This window comes from Eurosta solidaginis, chromosome 3, assembly GCF_040869045.1.
Source record: "Eurosta solidaginis isolate ZX-2024a chromosome 3, ASM4086904v1, whole genome shotgun sequence".
In the NCBI taxonomy this organism is placed as follows: domain Eukaryota; kingdom Metazoa; phylum Arthropoda; class Insecta; order Diptera; family Tephritidae; genus Eurosta; species Eurosta solidaginis.
This window is the reverse complement of record NC_090321.1, coordinates 56,181,402-56,207,972: the sequence shown is the minus strand read 5'-3', so window position 1 is coordinate 56,207,972 and position 26,571 is coordinate 56,181,402. Positions and strand designations below refer to the sequence as shown.

The following is a 26,571-nucleotide window of genomic DNA, read 5'->3' as shown; positions in this document are numbered from 1 at the left end:
TTTCCCACAATGTATCGTGCTCTCTCGCACCTAATATTTTTATAGGGATAGCAAAATACGTAATTTTTGCGTGCAAAAAAATTCGCCATTTCTAATTCAGCAGAGACAGCAAAACATTTGGTGGTCGAAAATTCTTTCAATTTTGAGAATTTTAAATGGAATATCTCCGGAAATATTTAAAATTAACAGGGAGTTCTTCAGATCATATATATATATATTTTAAAGCTCGCAAATTTATAATTTAAAAGTAATTTGGTGTTAAAGTTTGCAAATTTCTATACAAATTTTATATGTGTATACGTATATATATGTGGCAGCACAGCTTTGTAATGTCATCTATATATATATATATGTATATATATATATATATATGTGCATGTTGCTACAAAAGCGCGATTGATTTAATAAAAACATTTATAATAAGTGAAAACAATGCAAAAATGAAATGTGAAATATACTAAAATGCAATTTAAGTTTATCGTTGTAAATTGTAATTTAAAGTTCTATAGAAATTTGTTAAATTTGCAAACTTTAACAACAAATAACTTTTAAATTATAAGTTTGCGCACTTTAAAATATATATATTTGTGATCGGGAGAACTCCCTCTTTCATTTGATACCAAGTTTTACCCCGAACTCGGGGGTGCTATTCTAAAATTTTCCCAAAGTCTTTAATATACAATGATTTTTGCTGTTTATTTCGACAAAAATTTTTGATTTGATTTTTGTGCTCATCGAAGAATTTACAATTATATAGCACCATGCCGCGAATAATGATAAAAGGTGGTGTGTGGAGAAACACTGAGGTAAGCATTTGACGAGACTGGTTACTCTTGGCCGTTTATTAACTAAATTGATAACTTTCAGGATGAAATCCTCAAAGTAGCTGTAATGAAATATGGCAAAAACCAGTGGTCACGTATTGTATCACTGCTGCACCGCAAATCTGCCAAGCAATGTAAAGCACGCTGGTACGAATGGCTTGATCCTAGCTTAAAGAAGACAGAATGGTCACGCGAGGAGGATGAAAAGTTTTTGCATTTTGCCTAATTAATGCCAACACAATGGCGTACAATTGCGCCGATTATTTCAGAGGGTTAACTGGCACCAATTGTTCACACCAAATTGTTAGGTACAGGATTCGCCACGGGTAGGTGAAGTTGGCAATCACAACCCCTTGAATCATTTTGGTCGGCAGGTATGCCGCGGATATATTCTTGGCACTTGTTATTGATGGCTTTTATGATGCCACCAGCACAACCTGGACAGACGCCAATGCTCAGTCAACCACCCAAGCCGTGTCAACCCCCAATACCCGGACACGTCCGGACGTCCTGGTTATAATGTATGCTAATACAACTAATAATTTACAAATTTGCTGATGATTATTTTTGTGTTATTTTCTTTAGCAACCACCTGCACCTGTTACTGGTAAATATCAACAGCCGCAACAGTATGATCAAGCCCAACGCCGTTTAGATCCCGATCAGATGCCAAATCCGATAAGCGTTATCATTGAAAATCAAAAGAGCACTGGTGGTGCTTTTATTACTAATGAACAGGGTTTATTACTACCATTGGTGACCACAAAATATGTGGTAAAAGATCAGGGTAACTCCTCGCCACGTTACGTTAGGTATCGATAATCGAAATTATTGTTTTGTTTGGCAATTACATTGATCTTTCTTCTTTGCAGGTCGTCTTTGTATTGCATACCTGCAACAGCTGATTTATTAAAAACAACAGATTTGTCCATTACACTTACCGCCTCACCAATGGCACGAACGGATGAGGGTGAATATGAGCCACCCATTGTAAATTTTGGTGAATTGGGTGCAATTAGATCTAATCGTTGCAAGGCTCAATAGCAACTTGTAGATGCTGGTCGTCGTTTCCAATGTCTAATGTGTAAAGTAACAAGAGATGGTAAAAAAATTTTTTCACTTTTACTTGTGTTCATTGATCCATATTTTTTGTCAACAGTGCCAACAGCATATTTCCAACATTTGGGCCATACCGGACAGCGTGTCGATAAATATGAACGTCCATGAGTATTTGTGTAAAAAATGCTTGGGTACCGATAGCTCTCATGGTAAACCTCATCTCATATCCACATCAATGCCTCGCATTCAATTCGGTTCACGTAGTATAGACAAGCATATTGTTGATTCCAGTGGTAAGGCCACAATTTCAACTGATGGGGCAACCATTATGAAACTATTGGATATTGTGAATCCAGCCGTAAAACCCTAGTAGACATCGCCAAATTTCAAAATGCTGAGGTAAGTTTTTTGTTATATTAGAATTTGTAGAATAAAAATGTTTCTCTTATCAGGTCGGCGATGGCACCACTTCAGTAGTACTTTAAGCAGGTGAAATCTTAAAACAAGTTAAACCATATATTGAGGAAGGTGTGCATGCACGTATCATCATTAAAGCTATACGTAAATCATTATAATTATGCATGACCAAAATATGAAATGGCTGTACATGTGGAAGCGCCAATCAAAGGAACAAAAAAGTGCTTTATTGGAAAAATGCTCTGCCACAGCAATGGTCTCCAATGTCCAAGAGTATCAGAAAATTGTTAATGCTGAATGGCGTCTCCTGTACAATAAAATAGGTAAGTAAGGCGCCAATGTTGTGTTTTCTAAACTACCAATTGGTGATGTTGGTACACAGTATTTTGCAGATCGTGAAATGTTCTGTTAGTGTACCAGAAGAAGATTTGAAACGTACAATGAAAGCTTGTGGTGGCGCTGTTATGACTACAGCTAATGATATTAATTCAAGTGTTTTGGGTCAATGTGATTACTTTGAAGAACGTCAAGTTGGTGGTGAACATTTCAACATTTTCCAAGGTTTGATAGTGGGTTTGACATTAACTTCATTTTTATAGTTTATAATTATTTAAAGGTTGCGTTAATGCTAGAACATATACATTGATTTTACGTGGCGGTGCCGAACAATTTTTGAAAGAAACTGAGCTTCGTTACATGATGCTATAATGATTGTGCGGCGTACAATTAAACATGATTCTGTTGTTGCTGGTAAGTCAAAATACAAATTGAAAAAAATTTCTAATCTTAAATTGTTAAGTAAAATTATGAAAAGATTGTGTCCAACTCCGGAAGAAAAAACTATAAAATTTGTGTCAGTGAAATGATAATTATTGCTCTTGGTTGTTAGTTTTGAGGCATCGTCATCGAGTTCCTTCTGATCGTATATGCCGGTTCTTTTGCATTCTTTTACATGCATAAAGTGCCGTTTAAGCCTTTCTCACCTTCTCCTCCACGTTGAGCTTCCATGACAGCTTACTGTCTAAGATCATTCCTAGATATTTTGTGCAAGGTTTCCCCGTAGGGTCGCCCCTCCTAACTTAGGCCTGGTCCAATTAGGGACCTTGTACCTCTTTGTAAACAAGACCATATGCAACGTCATCTGCGTAAACCGTAAGTTTTTCTGGTCCCTCGTAGAATCCCCTAAGCAGTTGGTTAATGACCAGCGTCCACAGCAGAGGTGATAGCACCCAGAGTGCCCCTGTCCACTAATTTCGTGGCCGCGTACAATCCCCATTGCGATGTAATCTTACTGCAGTTTAACATGCAGTCGATCCATCTGGGTAAGGCTGGATGTACTTTAACGTAATTAAGACCATCAATAATCGCCCATTTAGAAAGCCCCGGCAATGCTTAAGAAGACTTCTAGAGCATATTCCTTATATTCCAGGGCTTTTTCTATGCTTATTACCACCCTATGCAATGCGGTGTCTACTGACTTGCCTTTGGTGTACGCCTGTTGTGTTGTGGAGAGCAGCTTTTCATCCACGTTGGACTTTATGTACACATCTATCAGCCTCTCAAAGGTTTTGAGCAGAAATTATGGGTCTATAATCTTTGGGATACACGTGACCGATCTTCCCCGCCTTTGGTAGGAAAGCTACACGAGCAGTTCTCCAAGAGTGCGGTACATGATTCAGTTTATGCACCCATCGAATATTATTTTAAGCCATCCCACGACCGCCCTACTTGAAACTTGTAGCATGGCCGGACATGTACCATCTGAGCCCGGCGATTTCACCACCACTACGAGGTCCTCAGTAGTGTAATTAGGCAGCATATATGAATGCAGCTGTTTCCTTACCATTACTACAGCTCGCGCCCGTCCTTCCGTTTGCGCATAGTAAACGCCAAATCCGCGCGCGCTAAGTCCAGAAACCTTTCCTACCGATGGAAGCCCCGGCTCCTGGATCAGCGCGTTAGGAGGAGAAGTTCGCTCGACGCCACTTTACTGTGTTGGAGGTTTATCTGTATGACTCGCAGTACCAATGGGCTGCTTGTCCCCCTCCAGCACCTTCATCATGACGTCGTCGTCCTCCTCTAGCCCTTTTGGTTTAGAGTGTTCGAAGCCCCCTTCAGCCTCTTGTACCTGTTGTGCCGGGTGTTCCTCTGTGCGACTCACAGCACCATCTGGCTGTTGGTCCCCTTCTAACACATTCGGGGTGACGTGGGCTACCTCCACCTGTCTTTTTTCCCTTAGGCTTTTGAGGTCCTTTTCGATGTCCACCGTGTTAGGACTTTAATACCCGCGACTTCTTTTCCTGAGTCGCATATACATTTTGCCTGTACCTAAGGACATTTTTCCAAGCTGCGCGTACAATATATCCTCCGCCTGCTTGTTTATTTGGAAGATGTATAACTAACCTTCGTCCGTAGGCCGAGATACAGTAAGGACCTTCGAATCCTGTGTCGGTATGTTCGGATTCTGATTCTGCAAAAGTCGCAGTGTATCCTCCGACTTCTCACGCATGGTATCCATACCTTAACTTTTGTTACCTTGGGGATTTGCGCTATATCCACCATCTCAAAACGAGCGTTCGTGCCCTGCATTTGGAGGTTTGGATCCACTTCCTCCAGCCATCGCAAGCTCGCGATGTTGTCGCACGCTATCATCTTCATACCATTATACCATCCCCCGAATCAAAGGTTGGAAGGAGCTTACTTGGTTATTCCCGCATCATCTTAAGCATTAAGGTAATGAGCTCCTTTTCTACAGATCTGGAGATCGGCTAAGACCTCATACCAACGACGATTTTCGTTACAATTGCTAGTGCATGCTTTCCAAGATGTAGATCCTGATCGAAAGTCACACCCAAAATTTTAGGGTGTAAGACAGTCGGTAGGGTAATGCCATATGGTCGACATTTGGCGCGGTCATGTTTTAAATAAGGTCACCGATGATTTGGTTGGTGAGAATATCAGGTTTCGCGAGGCGACAAAACTGGAGAGATTGGGGAGATAGCTGTTTATTTTATTACAAAGCTCATCGATGTAGGAAACAATAGCATAGGCGTAGAAGCAATAGTGACTCCTGGTGGTAAAGGTAGCTATTGATATGTAGAAGTTAAGCAGAAGTTTGAATATGAGTTTGTTAAGTTATAGCAAAAAAAGCGTTGAGGATTTTTAATATCTTACCAGGTACCTTAGTACATGTTTCTAAGAATGAAGAATAAAACCTATTCAAACTCAATTTTCAGCAGGACAAAGCCGCTGAGACTTCGCTATACTTTAACATACAATACGTTACCCCATTTTAGCACATCTATCATTTTTTGATTTTATTAAATTTTATAAAATGTTTCTTCCTCTACAGTTCTATTTCGGTACTGGATGGTGAATATGGCTTTCGCATTTTCTCCATCAATAACTGTGAAAAGGTGGAAGAAATCTATGCGTGTAAATCTCACATATTATCTTGGTCGAGCGTTTCTTCAATAGCTCTCTAGTGGTGATGGTGACAGCAGAGAAACCCAACTGTTCACAAATGTTACACTTCAAAAAGAATCAAAATATCTGCCATTGCGTCTACGGCTCAAATACCCACAGTATATGAATGAATCGATTGCACCTAATTGTCTGCCTAACGGATAGTATACATATTCATCAAATCGAAAATATTGCACCAAACGAACTGGGTCTGAATACTGAAACAGTACACATATTCAAAATCGATGAGGAGGCTGTGATGATGGTATAGGGTGAGTTGTTGAATAACATACGAAAACCCCTTTAACCCATCTATATATTTGCATTACAGCTAAAGCTTTCATCACACCGTACGGATGGTGTAAAGTTAGAAACTGCTGTTGTAACAGCTGCCACCGACACAACGGTCATCTCTACTTCGCCGAGTAGCGGCTCGTCCGACTATCTATCGAAGACAGTATAATCATATCTTTTGCCAACACAGGTTAGCGATGTGCATGCACAGAAAATGATTTCAATTGGAAAACAAAAATCAATTAAGAGAGTTGATTTATTATTAAAGTATTTACTTTTCTTTATATCAACAGTATTAATTTAAGTTGCAATATCACGTACATATATAATAAGGGATGTGATACGATTGCTGTCGGAATTAGATTTGTAACCAATCAATACTCCTGCTATGGGTTGTAGAATTATTGTTTGAATAATTAGATTTAGAACAATAATAAGTCTGACTTAATTACAAGTCGTACATTTTTAAGTTCATCAATTATGACAGCTATCGGATTCCACGACACCTTTGAATATTCTTGATCTGAAAAAAGAGTAAACCTAATCTGAATTTCTACTAAGCTTTAAGTTGTAGATTATTCAAATAATTGGAGTTTTTTCTAAAGCTTAAAATTATTTTCTGCTCGCTTAGAAAAGATTGCAATTGGAAAACAAAAACCAATTAAGAGAGTTTATGTTATTATTAAAGTACTTACTTTTCTTTATATCAATTGTATTAATTTAAGTTGCAATATCACGTACATATATAATAAGGGATGTGATACGATTGCTGTCGGAATTAGATTTGAAACCAATCAATACTCCTGCTAAGGGTTGCAGAATTATTGCTTGAATGATTAGATTTAGAACAATAATAAGTCTGACTCAATTAATAGTCGTACATTTTTAAGTTCTTCAATTACGAGAGCAATCGGATTCCACGACTCCTTTGAATATTTTTGATCTGAATTTATACTAAGCTTTAAGTTGTAGATCATTCAAGTAATTGGAGTTTTTTCTAAAGCTTAATATTATTTTTTTGCTCGCTTAGAAGAGATTTCAATTGGAAAACAAAAACCAATTAAGCCGCAGCGAGAGCTTAAACAATTTTTTATTGAACATGAAAAAGGATTATGTATTTTTTTACTGGTTTAGTGTAGGCTGTTGCGGCTTTGTTTGAAGTGTGAAATTTATTAAAATTTTAATTTGACAGTAAATTTAAAACAAAAAACGCTTAAGCTTTATGAGCATTGAATTATTATGAATATAATATAATGTAATATAACAATATTTTGCTACAGTGCTGGCCACTTAGACGACGCTGCAGCAATATAGCTCAAAGCAATTAATATATTTTTTATGTTATTATTAAAGTACATACTTACTTCGTTTTTATATGAACTGTATTAATTTAAGTTACAATTTCATGTAAATATATAATAAGGTATGTCGTGATCCGATTGCTGTTGGAATTGAATGATAAGATTTAGAACAATAATAAGACTCAATCACTAGTCCTACATTTTTAAGTTCATACTTTACTTTATTACTTTCAAATTCAATTACGACAGCAATCGGATTCCACGACACCTTGAATATTCTTGATCTGAAAAAAAATAAACCTAATCTGAATTTCTACTAAGCTTTAAGTTGTAGATTATTCAAATAATTGGAGTTTTTTCTAAAGCTTAAAGTTATTTTCAGAAAAGATTTCAATTGGAAAACAAAAACCAATTAAGCGAGTTTATTTATTATTAACGTACTTACTTCTTTTTTATATCAACTGTATTAATATAAGTTCCAATTTCATGTACATATATAATAATATTGAAAATAATAAATATTGAAAATTCAATTTTTTTGGTTCATATTTTAATCATATGGTCGCTCCAGGTAAAGTAAATCTGCAGGTAAAATTCATGTTATATGGCGGTTATATAAATGGTAAAACCGCAGTAAAATTGATTGTCAAATGACTCGAAAATGTAGAGTGAAATGACGGAAAAATGACCGCCATTTGACGAGCATTGTGACGTGTGTGAGCAGCACAGTGCTATGCTCACATCCTATAAGTGGGAGCGGAATGCACGATCACATTAATAGGAACGAAACGGAAAATTTGGTCACAAAAGTTAATCACGCCCATGCAAACGTGACTATGAATATAACCGCTGCAGAAAGTCACAATGACCGTAAAATGACTAGTAAAATGACGTGGAGCGTTTTTGCAGGGTACTAACTAACCTGACACTTGCCAAGTGGTCAACTGCGCCACCTGTGTGTGAAGACATCTGACCATCAGTTTATATAAAGGTGACCAGACGTTCATTATTGAATCTACTCGCTCGCTTTGTTTTCGTTTTTGTTTTGGTATTTTGTTCTCGAGTTTTTGATCTCAACTTAATTATGGATGACTTTTGCGGAAAATGTGATAAGGGTTTTGGTCGTACTGACAATACATGTGTGCCGTGTAATGGCTTTTGTAAAAAGCGCTTCCATCGCGCGTGCTGTGAGGGCGCCATCACTGAATATGACGTTAGACTAATAAAATCAAATTATCGTATACGCTACATGTGTGCGGAGTGTGTAAATGCGCCTATTAAAGTTTCGAAGGCATTTGACTCCGTCCTAGCCTCTCAAAAACTGGGGCTAGAAGCCATAATGACTGCTTTTGAAGTAAAATTCAGGGATTTGTCTACCCAAATAGATGGCATAAAAAACTTAATTTGTTGTAACCAAGCTGTTAACATGGAGGATGAAAAAAGCAGCAACAAAGACAAAGCGAAGGAAAAAGCAAGTTCAAATAAGCGCAGTGCTAAAAATAAGAATAAAAACAATAAGAACAATCGTGATAGCATTGGTGTGTTGGCTGCCGAAATCGGTGCGCTCAAAGCTGCAGTGAGTTCGTGTACTTTGCCCCCAAAACACAACAACGATGCTATGGTTACATATGCAATGGATCTATGCACTTTCTCGCCGGTGCCTTCTGGCTCGCATTCGCAGTGTACGGGTCCCCCTCTAAACACTCCTCTAGAAGGTTCACAGCTACATATAGCTGATAATGCATCGGCTATGCTCACACCTACACCCCTCTCTGTGCCTATCCAACCTTCGTTTTCGTCAATTGTTTTTGTCACCGTCCGCTGTCTGCAGTGACGCCAGGCTGTCTACTGTTGAAAATTCTGGCGCCGCTAATTCAAACAATTTCACCGCCGCCGATAAAGTACATACTGTCGTCCCACAGACTAATAATGATGCCGTCGACACCTCAAGTACCTCTTATGCTGTAAATACCAATGTTAAGCCTTCGACTGCTAATAACATTTCTGTTAACCTTAATGCTAAAGACGTTACCAATAAAACTGCAAAAACTGCACATGCCCACGCTGCTGCTGAACACATAGCCGCTGATAAGGTAAACACGAATGCTAAACCTACACCCTTGGCTCAAGTTCAAATTACTGCTGTTAATGATATAACAACCATTAATAATGACAATGCTGCTTCCAGCTCCACCTACACTGGTGGTGATTCTACCTCCGCCGCTGTGCGTTTGCCAAATGTTGACAATGCGCAACCGAGGCAGGTGACTGCCGTGCCGCCTCGCAGGACAATTTTTGTATCTCGTCTTCATTCTTCGCTTATGGAAAATGATATTATTAAGTATATAGAAGATAAGCTAGACCTTTCACAACCTATTAAAATAGGCGTTTATAAATTTAATTTTAGATATGATAGGGATATTTCATCATTTAGAATATCAGTGCCAGACGCTTATTTTGATAGAGTTCTTGAACATACATTCTGGCCGGAACATTCAGTTGTGCATTTGTTTACAAAAAAACCTAACGCCGCAGGAGCTTCAAAAAACTCAAAAATCCCTGCGGAAACAGTGAAAAAATAACCATCACGTACCAAAATGTTCGTGGCCTAAGATCGAAATTAAGTACCTTTTATCTGAATAGTTTTATTTTTACTTCTCAAGTTATAGCTTTTACTGAAACCTGGTTAAAAGCTGACAATTTTAACTCTGAACTCTTTTCACGTAAATATGTAGTTTATCGGCGTGATCGTGAATCTAGAGCAGGTGGTGTCCTTATTGCTGTTGACTCGACGCTTCCATCTGAGTTGCTGCTATTGGACACCACAAATGACATTGAATTTATAGCAGTAAAGCTTGCCTTGCACAATTTTAGTTTGTTTATCTGCTGCTCGTATATACCGCCACGATCGGATATACACGTTTATACATGTCATAGCACTGTTATTTGCAGTTTGTACTCGCAATTGCGAGACAAAGACCGCCTAGTAGTTCTTGGTGATTTCAATTTATCATCAGTAAATTGGATCAATACCATCGACTCAAATTTCATGACTCCCACTACTCAGCACGAGTTTTTAAACAGCCTGCTAGATACATCTCTTCTCCAAATTAATAATGTTTTAAATTCCAAAAGGAAAATCTTAGACTTAGTTTTTACAGATGACTCTGCGGGTATTACTCTAACCCGAACTCCCCCATTATCCCTTCCTGAAGACCCTCTTCATCCTACGCTTGAGATAGTACTGGATGTTGTTCAACCTGTGATGCTCGATGTTTCTAAGCCCAATTCCCGACCCCGGTCGAGATGTTTTTCAAAGACGAATTTTAGTGAGCTCAATAATTTGATCTCTGCCCATGACTGGTCGAGTCTTTATGCGTGTACAGACGTTGAAACAGCGACTTCCTTGTTTTATAGTTCTCTTGATGCTTTGTTTGAAAGCTGTGTCCCCCTTCGTTATTCCAGTACCACCACGGGTAAACCACCTTGGTTCTCAAAGCAACTATTAAGACTTGATAATATTAAATCTAGACTCTATAAGCGTTTCAAAAGATCTGGTAAAGCTATTGATTTATCTAAATATTTAGTGGCGCGCTCCAATTTTCATCGTCTTAACCAGCAGTGTTATAAAGGTTACTTATCATGTTGCAAATTCCAATTTACTAATAATCCGAAACGTTTCTACAGATTTGTTAATTCCAAAAGGAAAATTTCTGGTTTCCCATCTACTTTTATTTATGGGTGCAAAAACGCAAATTCTGATCACGAAATCGCTGATTTATTTGCTGAATTCTTTAAATCAACCTATTCATCCCAATGTGTCCAGTCTAATCTTTACCCATATTGCTTGGAAAGTTCTAATAATATTTTAAACCCATTTATTGATAAAGATACTGTTCTTAATAAACTTCTTGCATTGAAACCGATATCTTCGCCGGGTCCGGATGGTGTTCCTAGTTGTGTACTTAAGTACTGTGCTGTCAGCTTATCAGAGCCTATCTTTAAATTATTTAAACTGTCTCTGGAATCCGCATCATTCCCATCTATTTGGAAACAATCGTTTATTATACCTTTGCATAAAAAAGGTAGTAGGTCTAATATTGAGAACTACAGAGGCATAGCTAAGCTCTCAGCTATCCCTAAAACTTTTGAGCAGATAATTACATACCAGCTTCAATACTTGTGTAGCTCTTTAATATCACCTTGTCAACATGGTTTTGTTCATCGGAGATCAACTACTACCAACTTGCTTGAATTTACGTCTTTTGTTATGAATGGTTTTTTAGTTTGCAAACAAACAGATGTAATTTACACCGACTTTAGTAAAGCATTTGACTCTGTTAATCACGAGCTCTTAGTTACCAAACTTGATCTTCTGGGTTTTCCAGCGCCTTTATTAAGTTGGATTTCAAGTTATCTTGAAAATAGGACTCAGCGAGTTTTCTTTAACAACAATCTTTCAAAGTCGTTTGATGTAACTTCTGGCGTGCCCCAGGGTAGCCATTTGGGTCCATTACTCTTTAACCTGTTCATTAACGACTTACCAAAGGTTATATTACATTCTAGAGTTTTTATGTATGCAGATGATGTAAAACTTTGTTACACATATCTGCCTTCGAACTTGTTCTGTTTTAATCAGCTTCAGGCCGATCTGGACTCATTTCAAAGCTGGTGTACTGCAAATTTACTTTTTTTGAATTACTCTAAATGTAAGCAAATGACTTTTCACCGTGTGAAGCCGGTCCTATCATCTTATACACTTAACGGCGACCCCTTGGAGCGGATATCTATTGTTACTGATCTAGGAGTTATTTTTGATCCGAAATTAAGTTTTACCACACATATTTCAACCGCTATAAACAAAGCAACTGGTGTATTAGGTTTTATCAAACGTTGGGCTAAAGAGTTTGATGACCCTTATTTCACAAAGATCCTTTATACCTCGCTGGTACGTCCTATTCTCGAGTACTGTTCATGTGTCTGGTCTCCGATCTATCAAATCCATGTTGATCGGATTGAGTCGGTCCAGAGACGGTTTTTAATTTTTGCATTACGAGGTCTCAACTGGGAATCAAGTACTTATCTTCCACCATACAGGAATAGACTTCTTCTAATTAATTTGCCATCTCTAGAGAATCGTAGAGTATTACTTGGCGTTATGTTCATTCACAAGCTCATCATTGGTGTGATTGACTCCCCTGACCTAATCAGTCAACTAAATTTTGCGGTTCCTGCTAGGGCGTCCAGGCATTTTGTGCCTTTTCATTTACCTCTATGCCGGCAAAATTTTGCTAGAAACAGTCCCCTGCGCCATTGGTGCTCGCGGTACAATGATTTGTATAACTGCATTGGCTTTGAATGTTCGTTTGCTGCTTTACATACTGCTATACTCTTATGTTTAGCCTGATATTTTAATTTTATTTTTTCTTATACAATGCGATGTCAAATGTTTATAACATACAAATTTTCTATGTACCTTTTTTGAATTTTTTAATTTTAAGAATGGCTCTGTATTTTACATATATATCTGTCTATTACAATAATTAGTCGACCGCTTTGTGTTTGCGTCGACTTTAAATAAATAAATAAATAAATATGTGGCAGCACAGCTTTGTAATGTCATCAATAAAATATATGTATATATGTGCATGTTGCTGCAAAAGCGCGATTGATTTAATAAAAACATTTATAATAAGTGAAAACAATGCAAAAATGAAATGTGAAATATACAAAAATGCAATTTAAGTTTATCGTTGCCAATTTATATCGATATGTATGTGGATTAAGGTTTTGAAAGATGTGTAAATTGTATTTTAAAGTGCTATAGAAATTTGCTAAATTTGCAAACTTTATCAACAAATAACTTTTAAATTATAAGTTTGCACACTTTAAAATATATATATTTGTGATCGGGAGAACTCCCTCTTTCATTTGATACCAAGTTTTACCCCTAACTCGGGGGGTGCTATTCTAAAATTTTCCCAAAGTCTTTAATATACAATGATTTTTGCTGTTTATTTCGACAACAATTTTTTATTTGATTTTTGTGCTCCGCGAAAGACATCACAATTATGTAGCACCATGCCGCGAATTATGATAAAAGATGGTGTGTGGAGAAACACTGAGGTAAGCATTTGACGCGACTGGTTACTCTTGGCCGTTTATTAACTAAATTGATAACTTTCAGGATGAAATCCTCAAAGCAGCTGTAATGAAATATGGTAAAAACCAGTGGTCACGTATAACTGCTGCACCGCAAATCTGCCAAGCAATGTAAGGCACGCTGGTACGAATGGCTTGATCCTAGCACAAAGAAGACAGAATGGTCATGGGAGAAGGATGAAAAGCTTTTGCATTTTGCCAAATTACACCAAATTGTTAGGTACAGGTTTCGCCACGGGTAGGTGAGGTTGGCAATCACAACCCCCTTAATCATTTTGGTCGGCAGGTATGCCGCGGATATATTCTTGGCACTTGTTATTGATGGCTTTTATGATGCCACCAACACAACCTGGACAGACGCCAATGCTCAGTCAACCACCCAAGCCCGGTCAACCTCCAATACCCGGACACGTCCGGACGTCCTGGTTATAATGTATGTTAATACAACTAATAATTTACAAATTTGCTGATGATTATTTTTGTGTTATTTTCTTTAGCAACCACCTGCACCTGTTACTAGTAAATATCAACAGCCGCAACAGTATGATCAAGCCCAACGCCGTTTAGATCCCGATCAGATGCCAAATCCGATAAGCGTTATCATTGAAAATCAAAATAGCGCTGGTGGTGCTTTTATTACTAATGAACAGGGTTTATTACCACCATTTGAGACCACAAAATATGTGGTAGAAGATCAGGGTAACTCCTCGCCACGTTACGTTAGGTATCGATAATCGAAATTAATGTTTTGCTTGGCAATTACCTTGATCTTTCTTCTTTGCAGGTCGTCTTTGTATTGCATACCTGCAACAGCTGATTTATTAAAAACAACAGCTTTGTCCATTACAATTACCGTCTCACCAATGGCACGCACGGTTGAGGGTGAATATGAGCCACCCATTGTAAATTTTGGTGAATTGGGTGCAATTAGATGCAATCGTTCCAAGGCTCAATAGCCACTTGTAGATGCTGGTCGTCGTTTCCAATGTCTAATGTGTAAAGTAACAAGAGATGGTAAAAAAAATCTTTCACTTTTACTTGTGTTCATTGATCCATATTTTTTCTCAACAGTGCCAACTGCATATTTCCAACATTTGGGCCATACCGGACAGCGTGTCAATAAATATGAATGTCTTGAACTTGTATTGGTTACATGAGTATTTGTGTAAAAAATGCTTGGATACCGATAGCTCCCATGGTAAACCTCAACATATATCCAACATCAATGCCTCGCATTCAATTGTGGCACTGTACGCACTACATTGGGTTCACGTAGTATTGACAAGCATATTGTTGATTCCAGTGGTAAGGCCACAATTTCAAATGATGGGGAAACCATTATGAAACCATTGGATATTGTGAATCCAGCCGTAAAACTCTAGTAGACATCGCCAAATCTCAAAATGCTGAGGTAAGTTTTTTGTTATATTAGAATGTGTAGAATAAAAATGTTTCTCTTATCAGGTCGGCGATGGCACCACTTCAGTAGTATTTTAAGCATGTGAAATCTTAAAACAAGTTAAGCCAGGTGTTGAGGAAGACGTGCATGCACGTATCATCATTAAAGCTATACGTAAAGCATTACAATTATGCATGCTAAAATATGACATGGCTGTACATGTCGAAGCGCCAATCAAAGGAGCAACAAAGTGTTATTGGAAAAATGATCTGCCACAGCAATGTCCTCTAATGTCCAAGAGTATCAGAAAATTGTTGATGCTGAATGGCGTATTCTGTAGAATAAACTAGCTAAGTAAGGCGCCAATGTTGTGTTTTCTAAATTGCCAATTGGTGATGTTGATACACAGTATTTTGCAGATCGTGATATGTTCTGTGCTGTTCATGTACCAGAAGAAGATTGGAAACGTATAATGAAAGCTTGTGGTGGTGCTGTTATGACTACAGCTAATGATACTAATTCAAGTGTTTTGGGTCAATGTGATTACTTTGAAGAACGTCAGGTTGGTGGTGAACGTTTCAACATTTTCCAAGGTTTGACATTAATTTCATTTTTATAGTTTATAATTATTTAAAGGTTGCGTTAATGCTAAAACAAGTACATTGATTTTACGTGGCAGTGTTGAACAATTTTTGGAAGAAACTGAGCTTCGTTACATGATGCTAAATTGCTTGTACAATTAAACATGATTCTGTTGTTGCTGGTAAGTCAAAATACAAATTGAAAAAAATGTCTAATCTTAGGGCATCATTCTCTATTACGAAACGAACTTTCGATGCGGATCAGAGACGAATCGCTAGTGTATTTGCACTATGTTAAACAATGGCAACTTATCACTTGACAATTACTTTTGCCTTCCTGTTAGTTAGAAAGGTAAAGACCGAACGAAAATGATAGAGAATACCATTGCTAGACGATATCGTTTGGAGGCGAATCGTTCGTCTGAGCTATCGTTCGCAATACAGAATGAAGCCTTTAAATTGTTAAGTAATATAATGAAAAGATTGTGTCCAAATATCCCCAGCGGGTTAGTGGTCAGAATTTATCTGCGGTAGGTATGCCTGTCGTAAGAGGCGACTAAAATACCAGATTCAAGGGGCTGTGTAGCGCAACCCTTCAGGTTGCCAGCGCAATATATAGCTTCTCCAAACCCAATTGTCAACCTCACTTATCCGCGGCGAATCCTGTTTCACTAACAGACAAGGATCTGGGGGGGGGGGGGGGTGGATAGGGAGGGATGGCCTGAAGGTTTAATGTGGCCACATAAATCGTTCCCGAGATAGTCGGGCTAGCACTTTAATGGTGCTGTGTTACTGGAGCGTACCGGATCTGTATCCGGCTAAAGGACCATCACATCGATAACACTCCCCAAAGCCTTCGGGGAGCAACCTTATCGCTACAAAAACAACAACAACATTGTGTCCAAATCCCGAAAAAAAAAACTATAAAATTTGTGTCAGTGAAATGATAATTATTGCTTTTGGTTGTTAGTTTTGAGGCATCGTCATCGAGTTCCTTCTGATCGTATATGCCGGTTCTTTTGCATTCTTTTACATGCATAAAGTGCCGTTGAAGCCTTCCTCACCCTCTACTCCACGTTGAGCTTCCATGACAGCTTACTGTCTAGGATCATTCCTAGATAATTTGTGCAAGGTTTCTCCCGTAGGGTCGCCCCTCCTAACTTAGGCCTGGTCCAATTAGGGACCTTGTACCTCTTTGTAAACAAGACCATATGCAACGTCATCTGCGTAAACCGTAAGTTTTCTGGTCCCTCGTAGAATCCCCTAAGCAGCTGGTTAATGACCAGCGTCCACAGCAGAGCTGATAGCACCCCTCCCTGCGGAGTGCCCCTGTCCACTAATTTCGTGGCCGCGTACAATCCCCATTGCGATGTAATCTTACTGCAGTTTAACATGCAGTCGATCCATCTGGGTAAGGCTGGATGTACTTTAACGTAATGAAGACCATCAATAATCGCTCATTTAGAAAGCCCCGGCAATGCTTAAGAAGACTTCTAGAGCATATTCCTTATATTCCAGGGCTTTTTCTATGCCTATTACCACCCTATGCAATGCGGTGTCTACTGACTTGCCTTTGGTGTACGCCTGTTGTGTTGTGGAGAGCAGCTTTTCATCCACGTTGGACTTTATGTACACATCTAGCAGCCTCTCAAAGGTTTTGAGCAGAAATGATGGTAAGCTATTGGGTCTATAATCTTTGGGATACACGTGACCGATCTTCCCCGCCTTTGGTAGGAAAGCTACACGAGCAGTTCTCCAAGAGTGCGGTACGTGATTCAGTTTATGCACCCATCGAATATTATTTTAAGCCATCCCACGACCGCCCTACTTGAAACTTGTAGCATGGCCGGACATGTACCATCTGAGCCCGGCGATTTCACCACCACTACGAGGTCCTCAGTAGTGTAATTAGGCAGCATATATGAATGCAGCTGTTTCCTTACCATTACTACAGCTCGCACCCGGCCTTCCGTTTGCGCATAGTAAACGCCAAATCCGCGCGCGCTAATTCCAGAAACCTTTCCTCCCGATGGAAGCCACGGCTCCTGGATCAGCGCGTTAGGAGGAGGAGTTCGCTCGACGCCACTTTACTGTGTTGGAGGTTTATCTGTAGGACTCGCAGCACCAATGGGCTGCTTGTCCCCCTCCAGCACCTTCATCGGGACGTCGTCGTCCTCCCCTAGCCCTTTTGGTTTAGAGTGTTCGAAGCCCCCTTCAGACTCTTGTACCTGTTGTGCCGGGTGTTCCTCTGTGCGACTCACAGCACCATCTGGCTGTTGGTCCCCTTCTAACACATTCGGAGTGACGTGGGCTACCTCCACCTGTCTTTTTTCCCTTAGGCTTTTGAGGTCCTTTCGACTTCGCCCACGTCCAGCGTGTTAGGACTTTAATACCCGCGACTTCTTTTCCTGAGTCGCATATAAATTTTGCCTGTACCTAAGGACATTTTTCCAAGCTGCGCGTACAATATATCCTCCGCCTGCTTGTTTATTTGGAAGATGTATAACTGACCTTCCTCCGTAGGCCGAGATACAGTAAGTACCTTCCAATCCTGTGTCGGTATGTTCGAATTCTGATTCTGAAAAAGTCGCATTGTATCCTCCGACTTCATCACGCATGGTATCCATACCTTAACTTTTGGTACCTTGGGGATTTGCGCTTTATCCACCATCTCAAAACGCGCGTTCGTGCCCTGCCTTTAGGGGTTTGGAACCACTTCCTCCAGCCACCGCAAGCTCGCGATGTTGTCGCACGCTATCATCTTCATACCATTATACCATCCCCCGAAACAAAGGTTGGAAGGAGCTTACTTGGTTATTCCCGCATCATCTTAAGCTCCTTTTCTACAGATCTCCACCTTTCACTAGTCATCTGTTCGAAAGGACTGCTACGATCAACCAGCGCCACAGTCAGTGACTGCTTTGCCACATCACTCATTTTCTCGGGAAAAGCCGGCGTCTTAGTGTTATTTCCCTTTGGCACCTCCGAGAAAGCCGGAGTCTTAGCTCCCTCTAGCACCTCCGAGAAAGTCGGAGTCTTAGCGTTATCTCCCTTTGGCTTATCTCCTACTTCCATAGTTGGAACTTCCCTCTGACTCGCAGCCTTCGAGGTAGTTGCTACCTCGCTATTGGGGCCCATCTGTCTTACAGCTTTGGGCCTACTTGTCTTGTCTATGGGACTGCCCTGCGTCGCGGCTCTGGGACTGGGCCCTTTCTGCCATTCCACGCTTCTTCCTCCTCATACCGGTTGCAGAACCGAGGGTTTCTCGCAGCAAACCTTTTGAACTGCCTTCGACCTACTTCTACCGCCTCATGAGCCCATGCCAAGCGCTCGATCTCCTCTTCTGTTGGGTCCACCACTGCTCCCAAGCGTTGTACAATTCTTAGTACTGCGCGGTACTTCGAGAGAGCTCTTTGCTCCGTACCCTTCTCCACTCTTCTACTCCTTTTTATTTGTGTGCTTCTCCAACACGGAGTTCATTGTATTAGCACTACTCTCGCTCCCCGAGTCCGACGCATCGCTTAATGCTTAATGCGTATTTGTCGTCCTTGGCTTGCGGCTCAGTCCTTTTCTTATCATCGTCCTTATGAAAATTAGGTAATGAGTCGTTCACCTTGGTCGTACGACCACCAGCCCGACAAGGCGGGCTCAGCGGTCCAGTATTATATACGGGGAAAGAACCGTCAGCCACAGCAGCGCCCCTTACTGTGGTAAGGCCATCAATACTTCCCGAGGTGGTCCGGTATCGGGAAGGCTCCATTCGAATACAGTCGAATTTATCCCCTGGCTACAAATCGTCCAATAGGCACGGTCCGTATAACACCCTGGATTAGGGGGTTGGCAGTTCTTGGTCACCGACATCCCGCCGCCCTCCTATGAGGCGAAACGGCGCAGATGCCAGTCCTAAACAGCTCCTCCTCATAGTCGGGCGCTATGGAGATCGGCTAAGCCCTCACACCAACGACGATTTTCGTTACAATTGCTAGTGCATGCTCTCCAATATGTAGATCCTGATCGAAAGTCACACCCAAAATTTTAGGGTGTAAGACAATCGGTAGGGTAATGCCATATGGTCGACATTTGGCATGTTTTAAATAAGGTCACCGATGATTTGGTTGATGAAAATATCAGGTTTCGCGAGGCGACAAAACTGGAGAGATTGGGGAGATAGCTGTTTATTTTATTACAAAGTTCATCGATGTAGGAAACAATAGCATAGGCGTAGAATCAATAGTGACTCCTGGTGGTAAAGGTAGCTATTGATATGTAGAAGTTAAGCAGAAGTTTGAATATGAGTTTTTTTAAGTTATAGCAAAAAAAGCGTTGAGGATTTTTAATATCTTACCAGGTACCTTCGTACATGTTTCTAAGAATGAAGAATAAAACCTATTCAAACTCAATTTTCACCAGGACAAAGCCGCTGAGATTTCGCTATACTTTAACATACAATACGTTACCCCATTTTAGCACAACTATCATTTTTTGATTTTATTAAATTTTATAAAATGTTTCTTCCTCTACAGTTCTATTTCGGTATTGGATGGTAAATATGGCTTTTGCATTTTCTCCATCAATAACTGTGAAAAGGTGGAAGAAATCTATGCGTGTAAATCTCACATATTATCTTGGTCGAGCGTTTCTTCAATAGCTCTCTAGTGGTGATGGTGACAGCAGAGAAACCCAACTGTTTACAAATGTTACACTTCAAAAAGAATCAAAATATCTTCCATTGCGTCTACGGCTCAAATACCCACATTATATGAATGAATCGGTTGCACGAACTGGGTCTGAATACTGAAACAGTACACATATTCAAAATCGATGAGGAGGCTGTGATGATGGTATAGGGTGAGTTGTTGAATAACATACGAAAACCACTTTAACCCATCTATATATTTGCATTACAGCTAAAGCTTTACAAACAGCAAAAATTGCTGGCGCCAAGCAATTGGAAAAGGCAGTGAAGCATTCATAACACTGTACGGATGGTGTAAAGTTAGAAACTGCTGTTGTAACAGCTGCCACCGACACAACGGTAATCTCTACTTCGCCGAGTAGCGGCTCGTCCGACTATCTATCGAAGACAGTATAATCATATCTTTTGCCAACACAGGTTAGCGATGTGCTTGCACAGGAAAAGATTTCAATTGGAAAACAAAAACCAATTAAGAGAGTTTATTTATTGTTAAAGTATTTTCTTTTCTTTATATCAACAGTATTAATTTAAGTTGCAATATCACGTACATATATAATAAGGGATGTGATACGATTGCTGTCGGAATTAGATTTGAAACCAATACTCCTGCTAAGGGTTGTAGAATTATTGCTTGAATAATTAGATTTAGAACAATAATAAATCTGACTTTATTACAAGTCGTACATTTTTAAGTTCATCAATTACGACAGCAATCGGATTCCACGACACCTTTGAATATTCTTGATTTGAAAAAAGAGTAAACGTAATCTGAATTTCTACTAAGCTTTAAGTTGTAGATTATTCAAATAATTGAAGTTTTTTCTGAAGCTTAAAATTATTTTCTGCTCGCTTAGAAAAGATTTCAATTGGAAAACAAAAACCAATTAAGAGAGTTTATGTTATTATTAAAGTACTTACTTTTCTTTATATCAATTGTATTAATTTAAGTTGCAATATCACGTACATATATAATAAGGGATGTGATACGATTGCTTTCGGATTTAGATTTGAAACCAATCAATACTCCTGCTTTGGGTTGCAGAATTATTGCTTGAATGATTAGATTTAGAACAATAATAAGTCTGACTCAATTAATAGTCGTACATTTTTAAGTTCTTCAATTACGACAGCAATCGGATCCACGACACCTTTGAATATTCTTGATCTGAATTTCTTCTAAGCTTTAAGTTGTAGATTATTTAAATAATTGGAGTTTTTCTGAAGCTTAAAATTATTTTTTGCTCGCTTAGAAGAGATTTCAATTGGAAAACAAAAACCAATTAAGCGAGTTTATTTATTATTAAAGTTCTTCTGTTTTATATGAACTGGATTAATATAAGTTCCAAGTTCATGTACATATATAATAATATTGAAAATAATAAATATTGAAAATTAAATTTTTTTGGTTCATATTTTATTCATATGGCTGCTCCAGGTAAAGTAAATCTGCAGGTAAAATTCACGTTATATGGCGGTTATATAAATGGTAAAACCGCAGTAAAATTGATTGTCAAATGACTCGAAAATGTAGAGTGAAATGACGGAAAAATAACCGCCATTTGACGAGCATTGTGACGTGTGTGAGCAGCACAGTGCTATGCTCACATCCTATAAGTGGGAGCGGAATGCACAATCACATTAATAGGAACGAAACGGAAAATTTGGTCACAAAAGTTCATCACGCCCATGCAAACGTGACTATGAATATAACCGCTGCAGAAAGTCACAATGACCGTAAAATGACTAGTAAAATGACGTGGAGCGTTTTTGCAGGGGAGTGTCTGTCAGAAAGAAGTCAACACACTTGTGCTTGTACACCATGGTTCAACTATACATGGTTGGCTCATCTGTAAAGCAACAAAATATGTCTGTTCAAATTGTCAAAATCTGTGTATTGGTGTTGGTGCGAATGGTATGGAATGGAAACATAAAACTTAGCAGTTTTTGTATGTGTAAGTAAAATGTTGCCAATGTGTTGGTTTCATTTTGAGTTTGCCATCTCCTTTTGACAATCCCTTCGACCATGCAATGACATAAATAAAATCAGCTGATGAGATGAGCCAACCTGTATAATTGAACCATGCTTGTACACTATGGACAGGATATTCAATATGGCTACTTTTTAGCGTTTTGACAGGGTGTTCAATATGGTGGCGCCTATCTTCCATAGCACAATTCACACGCATAAGATTGTGCATTCACGAAAAATTGTTTCATTCTGCGCATCTACTCTTGACTTCTTCAGCGAATGAAAGAAAGAGACAAAAAACAAGAGCTAAAGGAAAATGACGTAAAAATTGCTTTTAAAATAAAGTTTACATGCGCAATGCGCCACCTTCTATAATTCCATCATGCTTCCATAGTTTCCTAAGTGTGATATCTTCTGCATAGACGTCAAAATTCCAAAGTAATTGGATCACCTGGTTTGTAATTGACTATCGCTGTCTCATTCTATATATCTTTCTATCACCCGCTAAAGATAGGCGCCGTCATATTGAACACCCTGTCAAAACGCTCAGAAGTAGCCATATCGAACATGCTGTCAGGCAGTTAACAGATAAGATATCACACGTAGTTTCATTCACAATGATTGATAACATTGTAAATTTTACCAAGTGGCGCAACTAACATCTGATCGGTGAAAATTAGCACATTCACAAGCACAGTACTCGACTCAGTTTCAGAAAAAAAACTTTAGATTATTTAACTCAAATTTTAAAGCGAGATAAACCTTATGAATTTATATATATAGAATATATAAGGCGTTTCTGTTGTAATTAAAACAATAGTTTTATTTATATTAAAGCTTTTATCATTTTTTTAACTTTGAAAAAACTCCGGAAACCATTCCTTCATTATATGACATTCGACTGCCTAGACCACTGCCTTCCACTCTATTCGCAACATAACCTCTATTTAAGCTGCCAAACTATATAGTAAACAATTGTTGATAAGTTGACATGGACGAATGAAAAGATTCAGGGTGATCAGCTGTTTATTAATTACAGTGAAAATTAGCACCATTGTTTAGTATATAGTTTGGCAGCTTAAAGCTGGAGACATTAGTTACGTTCCATTGAGACTTGAGCGAGATACGGACAGAAATTTAACATGCAAATGCAACAACAACGTTGTGATCCTGATATTTATCTGGTTCAATTTCTGATCCGTATAGCAGTTCTGTTCGTTTCGTTTTCTGTAGTAGATTTTTTGACAGCTAACCAATTTTGAGTTGGTAGCACTCATGGCTCAACTATATGGTTGGCTCATCTCTACAGCAATAACATACCTTTGTTCACATTGCCAAAATTAGCGTGTTGGTGTTAGACGAATGGAATAGAATGAAAACATAAAACTTAGTAGCATTTGTAAGTAGTAAGAAAATGTTGAAAATTCGTTGGTTTCTTTTTAAGTTTGCCATCTCCTTCTGACAATCCCTACTCCAGTGAAATGAAAAAAATGAAATCAGCTGGTGAGATGAGCCTACCATATACCCTACAAGAAAAGCTGATAGTTTTACTAATACACTCACACTTGTAATTGACAATACTGATCCTGCGATGACGTAAACATTGATACTCAAATTTATGTATGTTCCTTTGATCGCTCACGCATGTCCCCATGTTCCCAACGACAGCCTATAATCATGAAAAAGGACTCAAACTGGGAAAGCTTCGGACACCTGGTACAGAACAAAAGAACATACAGTAGATACCATTATGCATGTGGGACAGATACATAATTCTCAACGGAATTTTATGTATGCGAGAACAGTTTATCCGATTTAATCATGGTGTCACTACTGACTGTCATATGGCAATCAAATGATTATCACGGTTGTTTTGTTATTTCTTAAATTCCGCCATTTTCAACCGACGAAAACCATATAAAAAATAAGTTTAAAAAATGAAAAGGAGAGCATTTCAAAGCTTCATGCTAAAAGAAAATAATATTAAAAAATACCAAAAGCTGTCTGAATGTATGGGGCGCACTAAAAAAATTGATACGCGGAAAATAATAGTGGTTAGTGGTGATTCATTTTTAAATGTGTTTCCGCATGAGGAAAGCGCTTCTCTATTGTTTTCTTATTTTCTGAATTTAAATTGAACATTCTGAACTCGAATTCTTATAAAACTATTTATTTTAAACAAATAAGAAACACGTATGCTTTTATCATGTACAAATTTAAAAACGTAATGAAATAAAGAAAATAAAAAGCAAAAAGCATTGTTTCATTTTTGGCGGAATATAACAATGGTCATTTATGATAGTATAACAGTCAAACCTGATATCTACAGTAAACTATCATTTATGACACATTTTGATAGTTAGAGTGTCAGCACTGATCCAGGAAACGGAATGAGAGTGAGCAGTACGGCTATATACTTAATCAGTAGGCGATGTTGGTGTATAAGAAGGAGACAAAAACTCACACGTACACAGTTGTTTACATCACATTTGCGCAAGTCCCCTTAAGTTTGTGATAGAAAGTCTGTATGAAGCGCTGATAGTTAGGTTGACATTGCTGACAATCAGATGATAGTCATATGATAGTCAGTATTCTTGTAGGGATAGTTGAGCCGTTGTAGCACTGAACTAAGTACGCGTACATTTGTGTATACATAAAAGATCTCGCCATATTTAAAAGCAAAAACACTGAAAGAGTGAACAACTTGAAGACGATGTAAGGAAAATAAATAGTTTGCTTACGTGCGAAACTATTTAAATGTTAATAATTCTACCAGTATCTTAAAATTTTGTGTACGGTTCTTCTTATTTTCTACAAAACATATCTTTTATATTAGTGCTGCCAGCTCTCATAAAGTTGATCCAGATCGTTCCAATGAGATTTGAGCCAGAGCCAGAGCTCGATAAACCAATGGAACGGCCCTATTGGTGCTTTATCGGTAACCTTTTAACAGCTGATTCGACCAACCTTATGAGAATCAATGCAATCGATTATTGGTGCCGCTAAAGCGCCAAATACACGACACGAACATTTCCGCGATCATTCCCGTTATGTCATGTTTCTGCGACCTTTTCTATCGTATATGGTGGTGTTTGCCAGTTCGCGCAATATTTTAATTTTTGGCGAACATTTGCGCGAACTGTTCGGGCGTGTATGGCGAAATAGCTCATAATCGTAGTAATTTCTGAACGGAACAGACGTGCGCGGAAAAGTAAAATGGACAATAAAAAATTTCTGAGTGAATTTATTGAAATGTATAAATCTTTGCCATCATTGTGGCAAGTAAAAAGCAAAGATTATTGTAATAGAATTAAAAAGAATAATGATTATGCGACTTTAATAGTAAATATCGGCTGGAAATACCGAATTCCACCGAAATTAGTTGTTGGAACTGTCTGGAGTTACAGGTGGCGACCGCTTTTCTTTTCCTTAGGGCCGGATGCATTGTATTTTGCTGCTTCCAAAATTACCATTCCCTTTTCGCGCTCCAGTATCGGATATATCATGTAAAAAATAAGAGGAGAAAAACTTTATCTTATTGGAAGGGTTTTACAATGCCCCAATAAACTTTTTTTAAAAGTATTGAAGTTACTACTACTTTTTATGTGATTAGGAAGTTCATTGAAATATTTCAGGCCCTTATATATATGACCGTCCTAAAAAGATTCTTTTCCGGAAAACGCAGCAAACTCATTTCTCAGGAACGGGGTCAGGACAAGGACCCGGATTGGGGTCGATACCTTCCCGGAAGAGGAGAGTATGGCGCAGACCCGCTGCAAGGATCTGCTGGGAGGATGACAATTTGTGGGAGGGATGCAATAAATTAAACACTGAGTCCGCCTGCTCATTACCCTCTACTCCTCTGTGGCCTAGGACCCAGGGCAACAGTACTACGTTGTGTGCTCCTAAATAATTTAGCTTTTCTACGCACTGAAGGACCAGTGCTGACTTTATTTCGAACGCGGCAAATGCCTTTAGTGGGGCCTGACTGCCTGACTGAGTATGGCAATTGTTTCATTGGGGTATCAGCGCTGAAAGTTCAGCTTAGCGCACTAACTTATGGCGAATACTTCCGCTTGAAAATGCTCGGATGTGCTTTTAGAGTTACTGATATTTTGGCTCTGGCTCCAATCCTCTCTGGCGTCTTCGAGCCATCTATGTACCATACGATCTTGAGCAGACTAGTAATACATTGCACCCGCACATACCTATACAGCCGTACCAAGAGACGGAGCAGCCCATTACATTTTGGCACAACCGGAGCACTGCTGGACATCCAATCTATATGAAAGCGATGGATTCAAAAGTGTTTGTACCAGTGGCTGGTGCACACCGAACTGGACCAATGTATGCTATATTGATGCCTGCATAAATACCAAGCTATGTTTATGTGAATAATGTTAC

General features: G+C 38.8%; 1 long non-coding RNA gene across 9 annotated transcripts; it reads left to right on the top strand.

Annotated features, from left to right (window-relative positions):
• The first annotated feature begins 88 nt into the window (after positions 1 to 88).
• On the top strand, positions 89 to 21,599 carry LOC137243764 (uncharacterized). Of its 9 annotated transcripts, XR_010950609.1 has the most exons (11): positions 89 to 123; positions 758 to 806; positions 868 to 1,345; positions 1,410 to 1,636; positions 1,697 to 1,926; positions 1,984 to 2,282; positions 2,336 to 2,623; positions 2,683 to 2,861; positions 2,917 to 3,050; positions 5,653 to 6,037; positions 6,097 to 8,281. It is a non-coding gene; the product is annotated as an uncharacterized lncRNA (long non-coding RNA). The 9 variants fall into 9 exon arrangements; XR_010950616.1 differs by lacking the exons at positions 89 to 123; positions 5,653 to 6,037; positions 6,097 to 8,281 and adding exons at positions 20,026 to 20,350; positions 20,410 to 21,599 and having other exon boundaries at positions 199 to 806; XR_010950613.1 differs by lacking the exon at positions 89 to 123 and having other exon boundaries at positions 224 to 806; positions 2,693 to 2,861.
• Positions 21,600 to 26,571: the final 4,972 nt, after the last annotated feature.